Here is a 24739-nt window from a genome sequence, read left to right on the forward strand (position 1 = left end):
TCAGTGCTCTTCCTATAGGTTAAATAGTGTCAGAGTTAGGGTTAAAACTCCTTATTCCAATTCATTATTCTTTCTATTTACCTTGCTGCTTTCCTGTCCTCCCTTGAGGGCAGGGACTGTATTTTAAATGTTTTTGTATCCCCAAATATCTACCTCAGTTTCCTAACATAGATCTACAGGTCTGTGCTCAACACAGTGCACCATGCCTATGACAGAAGGCCAGCACCCAACAGGGATTCATGAATTATTCACTCCCTCTCCTTATTTTTAAATGATCATTGATTACAGGGACTTGAATACAGATATCAGGGAACTTAGAGAAATTATTATTTTGCTATTATATTAATAACCAATTACTAAATTAGGAGCTAGGATTTTCTCATTTTATTTCCTCATTTAAGGCCCAGCCCCATGTTAAAAAAACCAATCTTTAAAGGGGATAGCTGATTGGACTGATAAGATCACCCTAGTCTCCAGGTACATGCTCTTTAATCTTGGGCAAGACTACATCCAACTAGAAGACCTTAATTCTGTTTGGAATGTGAGCAGAATCCAGTCTAAGTGATTCTTGCCCCAAGGAAATGAGCCCCTGTCCTTGCACCCCTCCATTAGGTTTTAGGGTCACCCAGCTCATGAAGTAGAAAACCAGCCAGAATGATCTGGATGGAGTTGAATTCCCTTGCCCAGATTGCTGGAAGCAAGTGAACCTTATGATCAAGCTGCTGGTTCTCAGCAGAGGAAGCTGAAGACTTCTAACTTGCTTCCTCATAAAATTTCTACCAATCAAGATTAATTTTCAGTTGTGAGAAGCATTCCCATTAAAACAATATTTAAAGTTTTTAGACTTTCCATAGTTTTGTCGTTGGTTATTGAGAGAAACCACCGACCATCAATTTATTGATTATTAGCTAGCCTAAAAAAAAATTGATTAATATTGGGTTTATCATTCATCACAGAACCATATACATCTTAAAGTTCTGCAAAAATCCTATCAGCTAAATATGAACTTGCTCCTATCCTTGTATTTTTATTTTTATTTTTTTGGTGAGGCAATTGGGATTAAGTGACTCGCCCAGGGTCACACAGCTAGTAAGTGTTAAGTGTCTGAGGCCGGGTTTGAACTCAGGTCCTCCTGACTCCAGGGCTGGTGCTCTATCCATTGCGCCACCTAGCTGCACCCCTATTCTTGTATTTTGAAAACACACAAGCTCACCACTTTGTATATAGGCCAAGTACAAAGATCATTTTTGACTTTTTCTCAGTACTGTTTGTTTCCCCACAGACCATTTTAGTGACTATATAGTATTATTTCAACTTTTAATTTCCCAGTGCTTCCTTGTTGGTAAAGGATGGGACTTTGAGAACAAATGGGAGCTGTATTGACCCTAAGCAGTGATTCAGTTCTACAAAATCTTGATTACGATTGTGAGAGAGTCATCTGTACTGTCTCTTAAATGACATGAATGCAAATAAGATTCTTTGCAATCAACATTTGGGGGGAAAATTAGGTAGAGTACACAAAGGCTTGAAATGCAGGAATTACAGGTTATTTTTAAAATAGGATTTATTTTCTAATAAGCCACATATTAACTAATGATTCAAATATAAATACATAAACTCACACAAACATATACACTTCAATCAAAGTTATCCAGAGAGTCTCAGAGTGGTACAGTAATAAAAACCCCAAGGTTTAGAGGAAGAGGACCTGAGTTCAAATCCCAGCCATGCCACTCACTCACTGCCTGTGTGACTAGCCTTAGGTAATTCTCAGCCTCTCTGACTTCTGTTTCACCATCTGTAAAATATTGGGTCTTGTGCTCTCTTCCAGATCTAATATTATAAGTCATGAGAATATGAATCATATAGGGCAGAATTGTAGAGTTGGAAGGTATCTTAGAGGTCTCATCTAATTTCCTGCCCAATTAATATGTCATATATGTATATGCACATACATGTACATGTGTATTTAATATCTAAGTGAACGTCTATATATCTAACTATCTATGTGCTTTAAAACTTAGAAAGTATTGCAAGGATTTATGAGTGTGGAAACTAAGGCATAGAGAGCTATAGTGATTTGTTTCATGTTACACAGCTGCTAAGTGCCCAAGCTATGATTTGAACCTCAGTCTTCTCTTTCCATTGGTTCCATCCTATCTCTCTCCAGGACATATTTTTTGTCTGCTGCTGCTACATTCTACTCAGAGATGCCCTCCAAGAATCTCCCTTGTAGCAAAAGCAAGGGAATGTTTCTCCAGTAACTCCACAGAAGGTTCCCTTTGTACCTGAACACCAGTTGTGACCCTGACATTTGATGAATCCTAGAGCATGAAAACCTTCTGAGTCCTGCTCCAGGAAGTAGGGAGAGGAGAAAGTGAAAATGAGGCTGAATTTTTTTTTTAAATGGATCATTTTTCTAATGACTGCAGGCAGGAGTGGAGAGCACCAGCTGGGCAGCTTCATTAGTATGAGCCCCAATACCAGGCTTGCAAAAGGAATTCCTGTTATAAGCACATCTTTAATTCAAAATTTTCCCTTAAATTACTATGAAATAGAATCTTCTAGAATCTGATTCTAAATGCTTCGTGATATTATTAAATATGTTTTTGTGGATGGGGGACTAAATCATGGCTCTCTGTAAGACTCTCTTGCCTTCTTAAATCCTACATTCTCTTGTTATTTTCCGTCTTTTCATTTAGTGCTAAAATTGATTCTTCAAATCATCTTTCACATTTTACTTGCTATCTCTTTCTCTCTGCTAAAAATTTAAATGACTGATTTCTGTGTGTCTGCCTTTGCTAGCATTTGTTCTCTCTAGTTTGTCTGTCATTAGTCTTTCCCCTTTTCTCTGTTTCCACCTCCAGGATTTAGTCATTTAGGAAGTCAGGTTCACTCTCTGTCACTTTCCCTCTTGCTTCTTAGGTCTTTATTTTTATACTGCTGGCATCCCAGCTCAGTATCAGATATCATAAAAATGGTTGTTCAGAGTTTGCCATTGAAGTCCAACAAATATAATTTTATTGTAAGTGTGGATAGTAATACTGAAGCATTCAAGTTCCAACATGGCAATGTCTCTTCTGGCTGTATTGTTGAAGTGTCTATGCTCATGGCGATTCATGAAAATGCCTATATGGCATGGTCCATTCAAAATATGGGGAATTAATGTCATATACTTTGGACCCATATTTGTTGGCTGTGTTATTGTTGGTTAAGTTTGTGTGTCAGTTATTCTTCATGTCTTAGGCCAGGCCTAACTCAGGTAAGTGCAAGAGTTCAGACTCTGGATTGTAAGACGATGAGATGCTGGTAGGCCATAACACTAAAACAGAAGTTTACTCAACCATAAAAAGGATCAGGAAGGATACAGCATTGCTTCAGGTAGATATAGCCACCTCAGCTTATTCATCTGTCATGGTATTAATACCTAGTTGGAGAGTTATGTTGACCATCAGCACAGTGATGGGAATCCTATCAAGTTTAAGGCTCCTCCTTATAGATGAGGCTTTTTATATTTCAGGCAGCCATGCCAATGTTTCATGCCCTAATCCTCCATACCAAATAAAATCCTGAGAATAGTCATTTTTTTGCCCCCTTAAAGAGAAACCAGCCCACCCTATTTAAAATAAATGCAGATGCTACCATACCTTTTGGAATAGGCTGTCTTAATTTCCCTCAGCACTCCAGTTAGCTATTAAGGCTAGATTTGAGGGACTAGACAAGGATCATAAGATTTAGAAGTAAATCAAAGGGGGCAGCTAGGTGGAGCAGTGGATAAAGCACTGGCCCTGGATTCAGGAGGACCTGAGTTTAAATCCAGCCTCAGACACTTGACACTTACTAGCTGTGTGACTCTGGCCTAGTCACTTAACCCCAATTGCATCATCAAAAATAAAAAAGGATTTGCAAAGTACATATGAGGAAACTAAGATGAAATTGTTTGTCTCAGGTTATAAAGCTAATGTCCAAAATGGAATTCAAAATCAAGTTCCTTGACTCCTAACCTAGTACTCTTATCTTCAAATGATGATAACAATAGCATTACATGTTATTACATGTTAGGTACTGAAACTAAAAACATAATAGAGGGGGAAGCTAGATGGTGCAGTGGATAAAGCACTGGTCCTGGATTCAGGAGGACCTGAGTTCAAATCCGACCGCAGACACTTGACACTTACTAGCTGTGTGTCCCCAGGCAAGTCACTTAGCCCTCATTGCCCCACCAAAAAAAACAAAAACATAATAGAGACATGATCCCTGTCCTTGGAGCTTATAGTTTGGGAGATATACATGACAGGGCCTTGTACATGGAAGACACTTAATGAATGTTTATTAAATTGGAATAAATGGCATGTTCAACTCTTTTTTGTGTAAAACATTATCATATTTATCATTTTGTACAAGAGAACTTTATTAAAAGAAAAAAATGAAAGAAATTGAAAAAGAGCATGTTTAAGTCTGTGTTCCATCAATATCAGTTCTTTCTTTGGAGGGGGATGGTATGTTTCATCAATAGTCCTTTGGGCTTGTCTTGGATCATTGTATTGTTGAGAATAGTGAAGTCATTCATAGTTCTTCATCAAACAATATTGCTATCTCTGTGCACATTCACCAACTCTTATAGAAGAATATAAGCACACACTTAGGGGAATACCTAATGAGCTATGAGAGTCCCAGAGAAAGAAAGAACATTTCTAGCTGAGAACAGGAAAAGGAAGGCTAAGACAACATATGACAAGATAATGTGTCTGACATTCTTAAATAGGCTAGTGCTGATAATGCTGATGACCTGATAGGGTGTTAGTATATTTTCATGACTTGTGTGGCTATGGGTCCCTGTAGACCTTGGAGATGTTCGCCTGAGACCCTTTGAGACAACATTTTGCATTTGGAAAAGAATGGTGACTTCAGCAATAGAAAGTAGTTGAATTAGGAAGTATGACATTGGAAACTTCTCAACAAAAATAATTTCTTTGACCTGATTGATTATCTTTGAGGACATTGGAAGCTTAATGGGAGTTCTTTATTGAATTCGAATCCTGCACATAGCTGGCCATTGGATTACTCCTTCAGCAACTCTAGATCTCAGAGAATCCAGGGAAGCTTGCTAACCATTTCCACTTGCCTTGTCAATCAGTTAAGTGCTTAGTATGTGCCAATCAGGGTGTTAGATTCAGAAGATAAAAAGCAAAAGCAAAAACAGTCCTTGCCTTTAAGAAGCTTACATTTTTAAAAAAGGAGGCAAGATGTACATAAATTGGCACATGCAAGATACAGAGTAGCTGAAAGGTAACTTCAGAGAGGAATGCCCTATTAGGTGGGGGACAAGGGAAAGATTCCTGAAGAATCTAAGGATTCTTAGAGACAGAGGCCAAGAGGGAGAGAGTTCTAGGTGCAGCATACAGCCAGTTCAAAGACTTGGGAGTCAGAAAATGGAGTGTCATGTGTGGGGAACAGTAAGTTGGCCATGAAACGCACATTGCTGCTAAATTCTCTGAAATAAATTCAAGTGTAAAATTCATCTTTACCCCTTTTCATTGCCCTTTAGTTGTAATCTATTGACAGCAAAATAACACGGGATTGATTTTTCTTTGTTTTGATTTTTGGTGACTAACCCATAGGAAACCAGCCTCTCTGTTGGAGGTAGAACAGAATAGGAATAAGTATCTTTTCCCTCTCTTCTAAGTCATCTAAACCAGGACAGGGATAGAAGGTGGGCTTACAGAGGAACTGAACTATCAGGGATTTAACTTGCTTGACTTATTTTTTTAGAGTCTCATGGAGAAAGATTGCTGGATCTTTTGCTAGCTTTAGCATGGCATATAGGGTAGAGAGCTGGCCTTGGAACAAGGAACACTAGTTCAAATATCACTTCTGACACATACTTGCTGTGTGACCCTGGGAAAGTCACTTAACTTTAGAGTGCTCTAGGCAACTCTCTAGGACTTTAAGTTGCAAAGAAAGTGCCAGCCTACATTAATGGAGGTAGGTTTCTCATCTGGTAGTATCCTATACTAATAAAAGCATAGTTCCATTGTCCTATCCTGATTCCAGATTTCAAGACCCAGCCAGGTATGCCAAACGAGACTGTGTGTTAGCAATCATTCTATGTACAAAACAGCCTGGCATGGCAGAAATAGAAGACTCTGCTCAAAGTTTAAAGAAAAAGTCCCTTGGATAATTTGATTGGCATAAGATTAAAAGTATAAAATAAATTTAGTAGCATTGTCATTTGTGTTATATTAGTCAAACCCAGCCATATATACTGAACATTTCTCCAGTGATTTAGATTGCTTATTTCTTTAAGGATCCCTTTGCAACAGAATCTGAGAGTATTTTGTATACTTTGATAGACTGATCCCCAAGCATTTTATGTATTTAATAGTCATCTGGAATAGGCCTCCCCTATTATTGCCTTTTAGATGTTTTTTATTATTATATAGAAATGAAGTTGACTTTGAGAGTTTATTTTGTTGCCTGAAACATTGCTGTAGCTATTGATTCTTCTGTGAGTATTTTTGCTTCCTTTATAATATTCCAAGTATACCATCATATCCAAAGCAAAGAGTGGTAGCTTTATTTCTTCTTTTTCTGTCTTAACACCTTTGAGTTTATTCTCTTGTTATTGTTAATGTTAGTATTTCCAGAATTATACAAAATAATAGTGGGGAGAAAAAGTCTCTTGACTAGTTTGAGTAAGAAGAGAATATAGAGAATGGGAGTAGGAGAGTAGAAAGAATATTATTTACTGTTCTTATGAATACTGATACCATTGTGCCAAATTCAGTTTTCCAACATTTCTCTTGTTAGTAGTAGCATTCAGTTCTTAAGGTCAGATTTCTGGTGTTGGTGAGGCCTGAAGGAACAATTAGATGTTCTTTAGTCCCCTCCCCTTTTTTGTTTTTGTTTTTGGCAGGGCAATGAGGGTTAAGTGACTTGCCCAGGGTCACACAGCTAGTAAGTGCCAAGTGTCTGAGGCCTGATTTGAACTCACGTCCTCCTGAATCCAGGGCTGGTGCTTTATCCATTGTGTCACCTAGTTGCCCCTCTCCCCCTTTTAAAAATATGCCCTATGTGGGTAGAAATAATGTTCTCACCTAGGCCTGGCTCAAGGTGTTCTGGTAGTTCAGGGTTGGTATTGGAATGAAATGAGACCCTCACAGACCATCTAACATTTAACATTTAAAAAGGAGATTTACTCAGCAAGAACACGGACAGGATATTCAGCAAGGATTCAGCATTGATTCAGATGAACACAACTTTCTTGCTTCCACTTTGCCATAATGATATTCCTTGTCAGAAGGATATGTAAGCCCTGAGGAGGTCCCACCTCCTCTGCTCTGGGTTCTTATACTTAGGAAATTAGGATGTTACAGCAATGGTTTGAACTTTAGTCCCCTGAACCAATGAAATCTTGAGGATGGTTTCATTACCTTTTAGGAGAATAGCCAATATGGCACTGAATTTAGCAATGTTACCCCTGTCACAGGTGGTCTCTGCCTCTTAAGATCTATAGCCTCTATTACAGACCTGTGTACACACAGTGTTCATTGAAAGATTTTGGGCTTATTGAACCTACCTTCTGCTACCTTTTAGATGTAGACTTCTTTTTTTTTCTTTCTTTCTTTCTTTTTTTTTTTTTGGCATGGCAATGAGGGTTAAGTGACTTGCCCAGGGTCATATAACTAGTAAGTGTCAAGTGTTGGATACCGGATTTGAACTCAGGTCCTCCTGAATCCAGGGCCATGCTTTATCCACTGAGCCACCTAGCTGCCTCCTAGATGTAGACTTCTTAACTTGGTGTTTGTGAGTTTATATTTTAAAATATTTTGATAACTATATCAACAAAATAGGGTTTCTTTGCAATTCTGTGTATTTTATTTTATGCATTTAAAAACATTCTTAGGAGTCCATAGGCTTGACCAGTATGCTAAAGGGCTCCATGGCAACCTAAATCAGGGGTCCTACTCTAGAGCCTTATCTATGGCAGGGCAGCTGGAACTTTATTTCAGAGTACCATGGGCGCTTCCTTTTAATACTGCATTATATGATCTCTTTCCCTTTTGTATAGTAGAAAACTATATTATTTTCCCCAGGTTTTGCTTCTTCCTCACTATTGACTATACCCCAATTAAGCTTCTTACTCCCCATGTAAGGAGCAAAAATTTCTAGCTACATTTGTAATCCTTCTATCAGGATGGCAGTTTGGGAAGTTAGGAAAAAAGACAGAGACTAGCAAGTGGAAATTGGCCAGGACTTCATTGTTAACACTGTGAAGGTTGATAAAGGTTCCAGACAGTTGCTGTTAAAAAAAATAAACACAGCATTGAATGTGTAAGTCATGAAAGGCCATTCTTGTGTCTTCTCAAAGCTCACAAAGCCCTAGCTTATGGGTTTTGCATAATTACCTTTTTTGTTGATTTTTTCAAAAATGCATTTTTACAAAGATAAATGATGCAATTTGGTATTCTTTCCAGTTCTCCTGACTTCCTCTGCATAATGATCATATACGAACACCCTGCTGTAAATGAGTCATTTTGTTTAACCAAAAGCTTGTCAGATATTAAAATTTCATTTTCCTTTACTTAAGTCTCCGGCAAGTCAATAGCTACTCACTCCTACAAAAGTAGTATATGAAATGATGGAGGACAATCACTCATGTGCTACAATATAATAATCAGAGGGAGATTACACTTTATAAAAACACCATGCCTATCACAATACCTGTTAGGATGAGATAATTGCTGTCATTGGAATTCAGGGAAGAAAGCTTCCACTAATCATTGCAGGAGTACTATGGTCATTAATAATAAACACTGGGAATGAGGCAATTTGCTTTTCATCATCAGCTGTAGTGCAGACTGCAGATTTCTTTTCATAGTTTAGATGGATGATTACACAGAGCTAAAAAACCATATGCACATATTTTTTTAAAAAGTGTGCACATTGAAATATTCTGAGAAGAAAAAGATGCGAGAAAAACACTCCATGGTAGTTGTTCAATATGCCTAGAAAGTTATCCAAGATGGTAGAGAAAGAAGATCAGACTGAGTCTGGAGATGGGGGTTCTAGTTTCACCTTTGTTACTCCCTAGCTTTGTGGAGTTGGGAAGATCCTTTTGGTTCTTTCAGCCTCATTTTCCTCATGTGGACAACGAGGGCATTGAAAGAGAGAATACGATCACAGATCAATCAAATTTCAGCCAATAAGTATTTATTAAGTGTCTGTTATGTGCCAGGACCTGTGCTAAGGGCTGGAAGGGGTCTAGGAAGCACTGAGTCCAACTCCCTCATTTTATAGAAGAGAAAACTGAGGAAATCCAGGGAATTTGTCACTTTCCCAAAGTCACAGAGGTAGTAAGCATCAGACTGACATTTGAATCCATGTTTTCTGACTCCAGAGCTTGTATTTTTTCTGCTGCAAATTGCATCCTTTATTTGGTCTGTAAGGTTCTTTCTTGGTCTCAAATTCTATGATTTCTACCTTCTAATTCAAATAGCTTGACTTTTCCCTCATGTCAAAAAAAAATCATAACACTACCTTTCAGGAAATCTTTTCTGAAATAGTGAAAAGATTAAATTATGGATTATTTTTAAAAATCTTTGCCTCCTAAGTTTCCTGTTTTAGTGAATAGATAAGAATGATTTATAATGAGCATATCCAAACAAATAAATCCAGGCAGAATGGGATTTGACTTTCACTTTATTTATCCTTTAACTTTGTAGAATGAGATAGCATGGCATGTGGAATAGGATTTAACTCTCAGAAGGTACACCAAACCCTTTTCCCTTTTTTTTAATCTTTTTTTTTTTTTGCAGGGCAATGAGGGTTAAGTGACTTTCCCAGGGTCACACAGCTAATGTCAAGTGTCTGAGGCTGGATGTGAACTCAGGTCCTTCTGAATCCAGGGTCGTGCTTTATCTACTGCACCACCTAGCTGTCTCCACCCTTTTCCCTTTTACAAGTCAAGTATTGTAAAGGACTTAGTTACTTTTATACGTTATTATTTCTTTTTTCTATAAGGAGTAAGAGCCCTTATGGCTCATTTTTAGTTATACCTCTCTGGTGTTGCAGAATCCTTATGCTTGCATAGGGGCTGAAGTTTCTTCCTAGTGCTGCTGGTTCTGGCCATACCTCAACCCAAACAACATGTTTCTTCGTTGGATTCTATCATACACAGTCGTTCACAGAGTTCATAAATCATAGATTTGGAATTAGAAGGGAATAGCTTCTTTATTTCAGAGATGAGAAAACTGACTTAATTGACTTGCCCAGGACTACCTAGCTTGTAAGTATCTGAAGTAACATTTGAACATATGTCTTTGGGATTCCAAGTTCAGTGCTCTATCCAGTGTACCATGTTGCTTTCTTTCACAAAGTTGAAATAGAAATGGAATTCCTTACAGTTCTTGAGGTCCTTGAACTAATTCTGCTTATAGATGATTTTGTGCTTATCACATCAGCCCCACATTACTATAAAGCCTTTTCAATGATATCTATGACCATTCAAAGAAGATTGGCCTAATAATTCACATAGTAAAAGGCAAATGGATGGATAATGCTTATATTGCTTATGACATTCATAGGTATGTAAACTTTGAATTTATATTGAAGTTGGGCAATGAGTTATACCTAGAATTAAATAGGAAGAAAAAACTGTACTAGATTGCATTTATAAAATTGTTTATAATTTTTAATGATTTAAAGCTGCTTGACAACACACAAAATGCACCCCCAAACACCAGCATTTCTCCAGTGCATTTGGTAAGAATCAAAGTGGCATAATGGATAAAATGCTTGAGTAGGAAAGGGTCAGGAAAACCTGAGTTCAAATCTTAACTCTTATACCTACTAGCTGTATGACCATGATGAATCACTTAATCACTGTGATACTATAATTTCTAAATGGATTGCCACCAGTGTTGGTGGAAGGAATTCCCACATCAATGGAATAACAGATTCTTGACCCACTGACAATGGTTCTTCTATTGGTGATTTATGAGTATGAATCATGGAGCAACACACTCTCAAAAGAATCAAAGTTTCAGGTCTTCTAGAGGGCAATGGAGAAACAGATGATCAGTGTACCATGTTACCAATGATGACTTTCATACAAGAAATGGCAAAAAATCTAGGAAATTTGTGACTGGAAAGTGAATGAGTATTAACAGATGCTAAGTGAAACTGGTACACATCTGATTAAAAAAACCCTAAAGGAAGTCCTCTAGGTTGTTGTGTAAACAAGCCCTTTGTGGTTAATTTATGGCTAAGAATTATACAGGATTAGGAAGCATTAATGGGTTGAACTCTACAATATTAGAATCAATACCCACACTAAAATATCATAGTATATTCTCAATAATTTTTTTCATACTTTAATGAATCTCCAATTAGTCTGAAAATAGGACAGGTCATTGAAATGTGAAACTAGATAGTATTTGATTTTATATCTGAGTATGTCACAATTACAATTAGGTTTGTAATGACTGTTCTAGACATTAATTTTGGGACTTGAAACCCACACAAAAATACTTTTCTCAGGATAGTGTATGCATTGGGTTAATTCCAGTGTATAAATCCCTGTATGTTTCCAGTGTTAAGAAATGAGCCGGTTTAGACAGCAGAAGTTACTATTGTAGTGTCCAATTTCACCGAAACCAAATTAGTTCTAACTTGCTTTCTCCTGGAATGTCATAGGATAATAAATAACTTAGGAGTGAGTAAGCTAGTTAGTTGGGCATCTAGATGATGCAGTGGATAGAGAGCCAAGACTAATCTTCCTGAGTTCAAATCTGGCCTCAGACACATCCTAGAAATGTGACCCTGGGCAAGTCACTTAACCCTGTTTTTGTGAGATTTTTTTCCTCTATAAAAGGAGCTAGAGAAGGAAATAGCAAACCACCCTGATATCCTTGCCTAGAAAACTCCAAATGGGGTTATGAAGAGACAGATATGACTGAAACAACTGAAAAACAACAACAAATGGAAAATTGGGAATATGTAATCTAATTTCATTATGACTAATAATCAAACCTTTCAAAGTTTCAGAAAAATCAGATGACTTTAATTTTGCCCCACTCCTTTCCATTAAGATGAGATAATAAAATTTTTGGTCATAATGCTTTTAGTTATTTGTCATTTATATCCTGACCATGGAAACATTACTCTGTAACTTGTTTGAAGGAGGTCCTCTGTAAAATAACATTACATCATGTTATTGTTGTTTCAAATGAATCATCCCATATGTCTTATCTTTGATATCAGATGGTCTTAGTCTCTTCATGGAACCACTCCCAGGCCCATTAGTTGATTCTTTGAGTCCTTTGTGTTGACTAACTCCATTTAGCAAAAAGGAGTATTTCAAATTTTGCCATGGTATTACTGTCTTAACCCTGCCCCACCAAGAGTCAGCAGTTTAGTGTAATGGCTAAAGGATGACCTTGGAATCAGGTAGACCTGGGTTCAATTCCTTATACATACTATGTGAATGTGGTCAACTCACTTAACTCTAAGTACCAAGGCTAGTTCTCAAAGGGCAACAAATGAGTTGCTGATCTGTATTTGAGGGGGGAAGTTTTCATGCCAGGGAGTTCTCCACATCAATGAAATCACAAGTTTAGACAAAAATAATAAATCCATTAGCTTTAAGTATAGCTTTTATTAGAATTTCTTCCTTGGCATTCACCACACATTAAACATTTTGGTCACTCCTTGTTTCTGAAGACAATGAAAATGACTCAATTGGATAAGTCAGTTCACTCTGGAAAAGTAGTCTTGTCTATTTGAGGCCACCTAAAGTCCTAATTTGAGCTGTTCAGCCTGCCCTTTATATACGAGCCATTTTGACATTATTTTCAAATGCCTAAAATAGTATTCTGAATGAACATGCATTCAGACTCAAATGGAATTGGAGATGATATGCAGTGAGAAAAAGCATAGAACTTATTGATGTGAAATAGAACATCTCTTTTAGCACAAGAGAAATCATTTTAACCCTGGAGAGACTTTCCACCAGTGGATTTCATTTGATATTTGAAAAGTTTTATTGATTGTTGTATGAGTATTTATACCATGGTTATATGTTCCAGTTTGGTCAATACATTCCAATTCTTTTCTTTAATTGTCTTGGTGACCAAATACACAGCATTTTCTTGGCCAGAAATAGTGGTTCGATTCTGTTAGACTCTACATCATTCTCAAAGTATTTGTCAATAGAAGACCATCAAAAGAAAACACCCAAGAACACCTTCTGGGTATTAAAAGTAAGATTGAAAATGTCAAAAGTAATATAAGCAACAAGCCCTGAGTGAGAATCCAGAAATTTGTTGCCTGAGGGGAATCAAACAATCAGAGGATATCAAGTCAATTCATCTGTGCCTTTAAAAAAAAACCCAATTTCTCAAATAGAGAATTGGGAGGAAGAGTTGAATAAAGAAATATTGTGGAAAAACAATGACTGGTTCATTTGGCTTTTTTTTTTCAATTTTACCTGAGTTGTTTTAGTTTTGGGTACAAAACCCAGTATCATCACTATAAGAAAAATATAAATAGCAGTAGGTCAAAATAAAGTTGTCATTTTTTAGGTCCTAACACTTAGCACAGTGCCTGGCAAATAGTAAATGATTGATAAATGTTGTCTGACTGTGCTCTGAGGAAAGAAAATACAAGATCAGGAATGTGCGAGTCAGCTGATTATCTCCATCTGTCATAAACCAGCAGTTCCTTTTCCCAGGAAATCCTAGTCTTTCAAGGGATATACTGAACCCAGAAAGGATGTAGACTCATTCTTTGCAGTTTGGGTCCATTGCAAAAAGCCCAAAGAATGCTACATGTTCTCATAAAAGGTAAATAGGGTTGCAGTTGTGATAACTGAATCCTGAGCCAGGTACCACCAAGTCCTTGTATCCTATACAGCATTTCAATAAGCCCCCCGCCCCCATCCTTTTGTCACAGCAGAATCAATTGGGACTCTTGGTGATGCTTTGTATATGTTTCCTGTAATTACCCCCTGGAGATATAATTATCCCACTCCTAGATAGAGATTTGCTACTCACAATGACAGTTGTCAGGCACACAATAGATTTGATTACTACTTACCATTTCTCTACTAACATTACCCTTTAGGCTGACCTGCCTCTACTGTAGTCCTATTCCACAACTTCATTACAACCAGGAGGTGACCCTGAGTTCTTAAGGTCTAGACAAGCAAGTGTTAGCTCTGGCAGGTCCCAGCCCAAGCTAGAAAGGCTTTGAGCATGAGCCTGATATGATACTACTTGGGTGTTGTCAGAAAACCACCTGAGCAAGTCCCAAAGGACTTGTTGTTATCAGCAGGTTAACCACTGGATAATTAAGTTTTATTTCACCCACAGCAACCTATGAAGATGGTTTATTGAGGCATGGAAAGGGCAAACTAAATCTATATTGGCAAAGAGAGGACCCCCCCAGCAATGGAATCATGGATCCTTGGAATATTAAAGCATAGGCTTAAATGATCCTGGCTAAATCAAATCTCTTTGCTGCATAACTTTGGTTAGGGAAATCCTTTGCCTTCTAGTCACCATGATAATCTAGTTTTCCTGAAACCAGGATTTTCACAGGCTTAGTAAATATCCTTTTCTTGTTGTGAACTAGAGGGTTTCATAGCAAAAACAAAGGGTGGTTTAATATAGAGAGTCTTCCACCTCAGTTTGACTCCTAATGGATTGATTAATCAATCCTTAGGCATTTATTAAACACCCTGTGGCAGACATTGTGCTAAAGTCTTGGGATACAAAGACAAAACTGAAATAGTAACTACTTTCATAGTGCTTATATTCTAATGGAGGAGAGCACACAAATATATACATATATGCATGTATAGGGTATCCTAAGAGTCAATGCATTTTTTGTTTGTTTGTTTGTTTTCTGTTTTTTAGTGAGGCAACTGGGGTTAAGTGACTTGCCCAGGGTCACACAGCTAGTAAGTGTTAAGTGTCTGAGGCCGGATTTGAACTCAGGTACTCCTGACTCCAGGGCTGGTGCTCTATCCACTGCGCCATCTAGCTGCCCCCAGTCAATGCAGTTTTAACCTTTAAGAGCTTCAGAAGTATAAATGCAACTACAAACTTTAAAAATTTGAAGGGCTAATTATATAAACTTTAAAAATATTGGTATTTTTCTTATTAAAATTAAAATTTTCTTATTAAAATCACCATCTTGTGCTGCATATTGCTCTAATTTATTTTTGAACTTTGTAAATTCTTTCATAAACTACTTTGCAGTGACTGGATTACATGATCCTAGCCTTAAAATAATCCAAAGAACAAGATTTTGACAAATACTTGACAGTTTTGATGTGCCTCCACAAGAAAAAGTCTCATGCAGATAGATCATCTCTATTATTCTACCTTTATTATTCTACCATCTTATCATATGATTAGCTCATCCTTCTAAACTCACCACTATGTTACTGACTCAAACCTTGATTAACATGACCTCTCAGCCTCCTCTTACCTCTGATTGTACAGCTGGTGGGCAGAATAACAAAGTCTTCTCAATGCCTTCCTTTCTAGCGGCAGAAACTGGACTCTGAGCTCATTCCACTTTGTATCTGCTGCTCTGCCTGGTTTCAACTCCATGGAACAAGAAACCCTGGTATCAGCCCCTTCTCCAGTATTTCCCCCTCACTTTCCTGTCTCCTTTTGCCTGTTGTCTCCACCTTAGATTGTGAGCTTCTTGAGGACAGGGACTGTCTTTCTTTTTATTAACTGTGTCCCCAGCAGTTGGCACAGTACCCGGCACATAGTGGTATTTACTGAATGTTTATTGGAATGAAATTGGATTTTATTGCTGTAAGAAAACATCATCTAGAAACCCATGCATGTGAACTTATAATGACACAATGCTCTGTCTTGTTAAAATAAAAATAATTTTTTTCTTGAAAAGTCAAAACAATACAAAAGCATAAGACATTTAAATAATTAAACTTTCAAATACTTTTTGTAAGTTTATAGCAATTATATTTCTGAAGCTATTAAAGCCTAAAACTGCCTAATACTTTTAGGACACCCTATATTCATCCATCCATCCATCCATCTATCCATCCATCCATATTATATATAATTATTACAAAGTAGTTTGGGAAGAGGGCACAGTAACCATGGGGACTTCCTGCAGATGATGTTTGAGCTGAATCATAGAGGAAACTATAGATTCCAAGAGTTGGAGGTGAAGAAAAAGTACATCAGGCATGGAGAAGAAGCAGTGCAAAAACAAAAACAAAAATAATATGGAGCATCGTGTGAACAGAATACTGAGTAGGCCAGTCTGGATGAATTGCAGAGTGGGAGAAGGGGAGGAATATGAAAGAAGACTGGAAATTTTGACCTCAATCCTTGCTTCTAAAGAGTGCTGACAACTGACATGTGGAAACTACATTGCGTGTGAGATCTGTTGGTCGCTCCTTCTGTCTCTATCCTCTTCTATAAACAAGAAGGTGGCATATGTTTAAATTCCTTGTGGTTGCACATAAAGGAAAATGTGCCAAGTTTCTGAGGTGCAAAAAAAAAAAAGACATCAAGCAGAACTGGGAAAATTTGGGGAAATATAATACATAAAGGTACCTAATATACAATGCATAATACATAATATACAATACATAAAATAACCCAGTTTATAACAAGATCCTCTCATCACCTCCTTGGCAGGGACTCTAGCATCTCCTGTAAGCCAGTACCATAATGCCAATAGAATATTTCTTCCTTCTGTTTGAAAAATAAATGAATTGAGATGTAGAACTCAGAATTGAGTAGCATTTTTCAACGTGAAGCATTGTGGCTTCCCAGAATGCTATTATTACCCAGGAGGGTGGAGTACTCAGTCTGTCTGGGATATGCTTCTTCAAAGAGAAGAAATTTCTCTATAAACTAATAATGTTCAGGTATTTGAAAATGAACATGTGCTGGGAATGACACTCCAAATTTCATTTACTTTTGTTGTTGTTCTTTTGCAGGGCAATGAGGCTTAAGTGACTTGCCCAGGGTCACACGGCTAGTAAGTGTCAAGTGTCCGAGGCCGGATTTGAACTCAGGTCCTCCTGAATCCAGGACTGGTGCTTTATCCACTGTGCTACCTAGCTGCCCCCAAATTTCATGTACTTTTAAGCAAGATTTTATCCTGATCCCATATATACTGTTTATTTCTGAATGTAGTCTCTTATTTCTTATTCCTATCCAGTTTTCACATCTTATTCTAACCTGAATGACTGAAAATAACCCAGTTTATAAATATAATTCGTGAGTCCTTGTCACTAGATGCATGGCCTTTGGCAAGTTACTTCTATTCTATGGGGCTGTTTTCTCATATATAAAATGAGAGGAATGGACTGAAAGATCTCTGATGGACCCAATGAAACATTCCACAGTGCTAAGTATTTCTAGGGTACTTGCTATGTGCCCAACGTTGTTCTAGGTGCTATGAAGGATTTAAAGAAACAGAATATATGAATATGGATCTGGCCTTCTCAGAGCCTTGTTGTTTACAACAAATTAGAGGCAAAGAGATGATAGGTGGCTTGTTCTTTTTTTTATTTAGGAAATATAGAAAATTTCGCAGCCACTTTGGGTATGGAAAGACTGCATTATTGATTACAGGTTGTTGAGATGAATTTTGAAGGCAAAAGTTTCTCTTTTATCTGTGGAGAAGGGCCAAAATTTCCTGTGAGAATCTTATAAAATGAAAAAATTCTTTATTATTTTTATTTATTTATTTATTTTTAATAGAATTTTATTTTCCAAAATATATGTAAAAACAAATTTTAACATCAATTTTTAAAAAAAATTGTTCCAACTTCTTTTCCTCCTCCATTCCCACCCCCTACCCACTAGAACTCAAGCATTTCAAAATAAGTTATACATGAGTAGTCATGGAAAACATTCCCATATTAGCTAGGTTGTGAGAGAAAACAGTCAAAAAACTCCCCAAACTTCAGACTGAGGAACTGTCAAAGAGAAAAAAATTAAAAAAAAAATGTGTTTCCAGGGGCAGCTAGGTGGAGCAGTGGACAGAGCACCGGCCCTGGAACCAGGAGCACCCAAGCCCAAATCTGGCCTCAGACACCCAACACCCACCAGCCACATGACCCTGGGCAAGCCACCCAACCCCAATTGCCTCACCAAAGAAAGAAAAAAAAAGAAAAGAAAAAAAATGTGTTTCCATCTATTTTCAGATACTATCACTTCTAAAATGAAAAAATTCTTAATAAATCCTGAAGTTTTAAGTCTTCCTGAATTTCTTATGTATGGGATATTATGATAGAAATAAGAGGAAACAGATTATTTAGTCCAATTAACTGTGTGACCTTGAAGGAGTCTCCTTGGGCTTGTCTTCTCATCTGTAAAATGAGAGTATGAATATAGATGATTTCAGAAATCTCTTATAGCTCTAGTTCTATGATTTTATGGTTTATGGTTGATGCTAAAGTAAATAATAACATTTATATAGTGATTTAAGGTTTGCAAAGTGCTTTAACATGTTATTTTGTTTGATCCTCATAACAACCCTGTGAGGTAGGTAAGAGCCTTTATTATCCCCATTTTGTAGATGAGAAAACTGAAGCTAAGAGGGTTAAATGACTTGTTTAGAGCCACACAGACAATAAGTGACTGAAGCAAGATTCAAACTCAGGTCTCTTGACTCCATGTCCACTATTCTGTCCTCTTTGTCACCTAGATTAGAAACCATTTTTTGTGAACTCTCCCTTCTCCCATCCTCCTCCTCTCACATCATTCAAATGTTTTCTTTCAGCAACAAACATTTATTTTTTATTTTCCAGTTACATGTAAGGGTAGTTTTCAACATTCTTTTTCATAAGATTTAGAGTTCCAAATTTTTCTCCCTCCCTCCCTCCCTCCCTTTCCTCCCCCCTCCACAAGATTGCAATCAGGTTATATATATACAATCCACAAGTGTTCTTTTTACCAGTTCTTTCTATAGTGGTGCATAGTAAGCTTCCTCATTAGTTCCTTGGGGTTGTCTTGGATCAATGCACTGCTGAGAGTAGTTAAGCCATTCACAATTGCTCATTGAACAATACTGCTGTCACTATGCACAATGTCCTCCCAGCTCTGCTCACTTCACTATACATTGATGTTCATTAGTCTTTCCAGGTTTTTCAGGGATCATCCTGTTTGTCATCTCCTGTAGCACAAGACCATTCCACTACAATCATATAGCACAGCTTTTTCCATCATTCCTCAACTGATGGACATTCCCTTGATTCTCAATTCTTAGCCTCCACCAAGAGTTGCTATAAATACCTTTTGTACAATTTTCCCCCTTTTCTCTTTTTCATGATTACTATTGTTAACTGTTTCCCTTCCCCATGATATGTATTCTATTATCCATCTTCTTTCATCCTATCACTCTTCAAAAGGGATTTGCTTCTGTCTGTCCCCTCCCCCACTCTGCCCTTCCTTCTTTTGCCCCTCTCTCTTTATCCCCTTCCTCTCCTATTTTCCTGCAAGGTTAGAGAGATTACTCCACCCAATTGAGTGTGTGCATTATTCCCTCCTTGAGCCAATTCTAATGAGATTGAGGTCTTTGAGCCAATTCTGATGAGTGTTAGGCTCATTTATTGCCCAGATTAAACAGATTACTCCACCCAGTTGGGTGTATCTGTTAGTCCCTCCTTGAGGCAGCTCTGATGAGTTTAAGTTCTTTGAGTCTTTTCTGATGAGTGTAAAATTCATTTACTGCCCTGCTCCTCTCCCATCTCTTCCCCCACTCCATAAACCTTTTCCTGTTTCTTTCATGTAGCATTTCACCTCTGCCCTTCCCCCTCCCCCAGTGAATTCCCTTCACCCCTCAATTTAAGCCTAAAGATGTCATCACCTAGCTAAGTGACACAGTGGACAAAGCATCACCTCTGGACTCAGGGGGACCCCAGCCAAAACCTGGCCTCAGACACAAGACAGTCACCCACTGTAGGACCCCAGGTATGTCCCCCAGCTCCAATTTTTTTTGGTTCTCTAGGGTCTTGTATTTGAAAGTCAAATTTGTCATTCACTTCAGATATTTTCATCACAAATATCTGAAAGTCTTCTTTTTCATTGAAGTCCCATTTTTTTTCCGCTGAAAGATAATGCTGAGTTTTGCTGGGTAGGTGATTCTTGGTTGTAATTCCATTTCCTTTGCCCTTTGGAATATCATATTCCATGCCCTCCAGTCCTTTAATGTAGAAGCTGCTAGATCTTGTGTTATCCTGACTGGGGCTCCACAGTACTTGAATTCTTTCTTTTTTGGCAGCTTGTAATATTTTCCCCTTGACTTGAGAGCTCTGGAATTTGGCTATAATATTCCTAGGAGTTTTCCTTTTGGGATCTCTTTCTGGAGGTGATTGGTGGATTCTTTCAATTTCTATTTTAGCTTCTTCTTCTAGAATTTCAGGGCAATTTTCCCTGAGAGTATCTTGGAAGATGGTGTCTAAGCTCTTTCCTTGATCACGGTTTTCAGGGAGACTAATAATTTTCAAATTCTCTCTCCTGGACCTATTTTCCAGGTCAGCAGTTTTTCCCAGAAGATATTTCACATTTCCCTCTATTTTTTTTTTTTTTGGTGAGGCAATTGGGGTTAAGTGACTTGCCCAGGGTCCCTCTATTTTTTTATTCATTTGGATTTGCTTTATTGTGTCTTAGTTTCTCATAAAGTCACTGGCTTCCATTTGTTCAATCCTAATTCTTAGGCAATTATTTTCATCAGAGAGCTTTTGTACCTCCTTTTCCATTTGGCCAATTTGACTTTTCAAGCTGTTGACTTTTTTCTCATGTCTTTCCTGCATCACCCTCATTTCTCTTTCCATTTTTTCCTCTACCTCTCTAACTTTATCTTCAAAGTCCTTTTTGAGCACCTCTATGGCCTGAGACCAATTCGTATTTTTCTTGGAAGCTTTAGATATAGGGGCCCTGATGTTGATATCTTCCTCTAAGGGTGCCCCTTGGTCTTCCTTGTTATTGAAGAAACTTTCTATGGTCGTCACCTTTCTCTGTTGGCTCATCTTGCCTTTATTTTACTTGACTTTTAGCTCCTTAAAGTGGGGCACTGTTTCCAGGCTGCAGCATCTCAAGCTTAAGAAGTCCCAGGTGGTATGATTTAAGGAGAATCAGGTTCTTTACTCCCCCGGCCTGTTCTGTGGTCCTTAGATGACCCCAGACCAACTTGCTGATCAACCAGCTTTGTGTGTTGTGGTTATTAGCTCCGACAAGCCTGTGCCCTTCTCCCACCTGGGCCACTGCTACTTGAGCCTACCTCCTGGTTCTCAGCAGGGGTGTTAAATCCAAGTTCTGCCTCAGCACCAGCATAGACCCCTGTAGTCTCCACCCTGCCTGGGGCTCAGCCCACTCACCAGACTGTGAGCTTAGTTCCAGATGACACTGGTTCTTCAGCTGATTCAGAGCCTCTGGGGGTCTCCTTCTCTGATGAGGCCTTCCTGGGACTGGATCTGTGTCAGGGTGACTGTGGGGTTGGGCTCAACTCCTGTATCAGCACAGCAGCTCCCTCCTTCTGACCTTCCAAGCTGTTCTTGGTTAGAAGATGATTTCAGCACATTCTTCTGTGAGTTTTGCTGCTCCAGGCATTTTCCTATGGCATTATTTGGATGTTTTTTGGAGTGATTGTGTCATGAGTTCGGGAGCTCACTGCCTTTCCTCTGCCATCTTGGCTCTGCCCCAGAAGTCTCTCAAATTTTTTCTTTATCTCTTCCTTCACTCCTGACTCATATGATGAGGTGGCCCTTCTCAAGTGATCCAATTCCATGTCATCTTCTATCCCCCTCTATCATTTATGCATTCTGACTTACCTTTGATTTCTCTCTATGTCTATTGACTACTTCCTTCCTACCTATATTCTCATGTCTCCTCAATCCTTAAAAACCTCTCACTTAATCCACCATTCCCTAAAAGCCATCATCCATGTATCTCCTCCCCTTGCAGTTCAACCACTTGGGAAGGCCATTTACAGTGGATGATTCTACTTCCTTTCATCTCATTCTTTTCTTACCTCTCCGAAGTCTAGTTTCTGGTCTTATCATTCAATCTGCTGGTTGGTTTGCCTTTCACAATTTCTCCTAACTCAAGTCCATTCTCTATTCAGCCACCACAGTGATTTTCCTAAATGGGAAGTCTAACTGTCACCCTCTCTATACAAAGCCACCCTCTACTCAAGAACCTCCAGTGGCTCCCTATCACTTCAAGGATCAAATACAAAATCCTCTATTTGGTGTTCAAAACCCTTCATGGCCTAACTTCCCCACTTTTCCAGTCTTCTTATACTTTATGGTCCTCACCCCACCCTTACTCTTCAATCCAGTGACATTGGCTGTCTTGCTGTTTTCCTGAACAAGATACTACATCTCTTGGCTTGGGGCATTCTCCATGGCTGTTTCTTATAACTGAAAAATTCTCTTTCTCTTCATTTCTATCTCCAGGATTCCTTTAAGTCCCAACTAAAATCCCACCTTCAATAAGAAGCCTTGTCCAAATTTTTCCTTCTGTTGATTATTTCCAATATATCCAGCACATAGCTTGCTTATACATGTTTGTATTTTGTTTCTCTCATTAGATCGGGAGCACCATGAGGGTTGAGACTATCTTTTGTCTTTCTTTGTACCCCCGGAACTTTGCATAGTCCCTGGCATCCAGTAGGCACTTGATAAATTTTTACCACATGCCTGCCTGACTAACACAGTCACTTCAGTGATCCTGTGAATGATCTAATTTTATTTATGAGGAAACTGAGGCCCAGAAACAGTTAAGATCATAAACCTAGTAAGTGAACAAACCAGGAACAGTGTTCAAAGATCCTTTCTTTTAGATTCCAGTGTTTTTACTCTCATAGAGCACTGCATCATAGAATCTCATATTTTAATAGCTCAGGTTTTTCTTTTTCTGATGAGAATGGAAAGGCTAATCTTCATCTGGAATTTTAAATCCTGTTTGCTAAGTAGTGTTCCTTTCTAAAGTAACCCCATTATCTGCCTTTAGTATATTCAATTTAGTTTTCACATCATGGCATGTTCATAGCACTTACCATTCCCCCAGGCCCTCAGCAGGGGTGAGAGAGCTCTTTAGAAATATCATTATTATAGTAATCATTTGTATTGTGTAATAGGCAGTTTTATCTTAGTTTTAACACTGAGATAGGTATAGTAGAGTTGGACCAAAATGAGAGGCCCTGGTTTCCACCAAATAGAACCAGGGCCTGGTCAATTCAAGTCAGCAATATTAGAAGCCAGGGGTATAGACCTGTGAGACTAGGCCAGACACAAGCAAGATTAAACAGTCAGAATCCAAGAACTTGGAGTAAACAAAAGCAGAAGGACACACCAATAAAAGAATGTCTGAAGTTAAGGTTGTGACTTGGAAGGGCCAGGGATGTAAATAAGGAGGAACCATTAGGGTTTTGTTCCAGGTGAAGAAATAGGAAAGGTACCAAAAGCACCATCAAGCCTTCTATTGCCCAGTCCTGATGCCAGTGGTGGCCTTACCTAAGCACATGTTTCTTTCCTTTGGGAGTTAGGAACTTTAGACATCTTTTGATGTCTTTTGCTACCTAATCCCTCCACTCAGTTCTGCAACTGTTCAATACCACCACCTACACTGCCCCTGCCTGGTGGCTGGCCTTACCTCAGGACATGCTTCACCACCACCGCCACCATCATACCAGGGTGCTGAAAAGTCAGCCTAGAGTTTTCCCATTCCCAGTGATGACCTCATACTTCTCTTCTCCGCACTATGGCTAAATCCCAAACAAGCTTTCCCTAACCCTCAACCCATCCAAGCCCCCACAATTTACTTGCATGGTAATAATACTGGACTGCTACACTGACCTTCCTTTCATTATTGTGTAGTCCCTTAGATGAACTGAGCACTCTTTGGTTGACTGCTAGTACATAATTTGGATAGGACGCAGGCAATCAATGAATCAACAAATACTTATTAAGCACCTATTATGGACCAGGCATTGGGGTTATAAATGCAATTGGAATAAACAATCTCTATCTGCAATAAGCCTATGGTTAGGTAGGGAGCTCCCTTTTCCAAAAAAGCTCCAACCAAATTTTATATATGACATATTTTGTATAGAGGAAAGGAGCCTCTGGTAAAAAAAGACAGGGGTGGGGGAAGGAACAGGGAATCAGCACCACAAGAGGATGGATAGGAGCTTGTATGTAATGATAGGAGTAGCATGTGACAGTTGCCATGGAAGGTTAAATTGTCCCTTTTGTTATCTTCTCCCGGTTACTCTATCGATTGATTCTGAGCAGGGCTTATTATAGGAGAAACAGGCAAGAGATAAGCTAAAGAAAGGAAGGTTATGTACAGAGTTGGCTGTTGGAAACCCAAGACTTAGTTTAGTAGAGATTGTCTGATTAAAAATAAGGTGAAGTCAGGGGCAGCTAGCTAGGTGGCACAGTGGATAGATCACCGGCCCTGGATTCAGGAGGACCTAAGTTCAAATCCAGCCTTAGACACTTAACACTTACTAGTTGTGTGTGTGACCCTGGGCAAGTCACTTAACCCCAATTGCCTCACCAAAAAAATAAAAATAAAAATAAGGTGAAGTCAGAAGTCTGGGAAGAGGGGATAGGGCTTGGTCTAATATTGCTAAGGCAGGTAGATCAGTAAAGTCAGATCAGAACTGCTATAGAAATAAAATACCCAAACATTAAACAAGCATTTATCTAGTGCTTGCTATGTACCAG

The sequence above is a fragment of the Dromiciops gliroides genome, chromosome 4 (genome assembly GCF_019393635.1).
Source record: "Dromiciops gliroides isolate mDroGli1 chromosome 4, mDroGli1.pri, whole genome shotgun sequence".
NCBI lineage: Eukaryota > Metazoa > Chordata > Mammalia > Microbiotheria > Microbiotheriidae > Dromiciops > Dromiciops gliroides.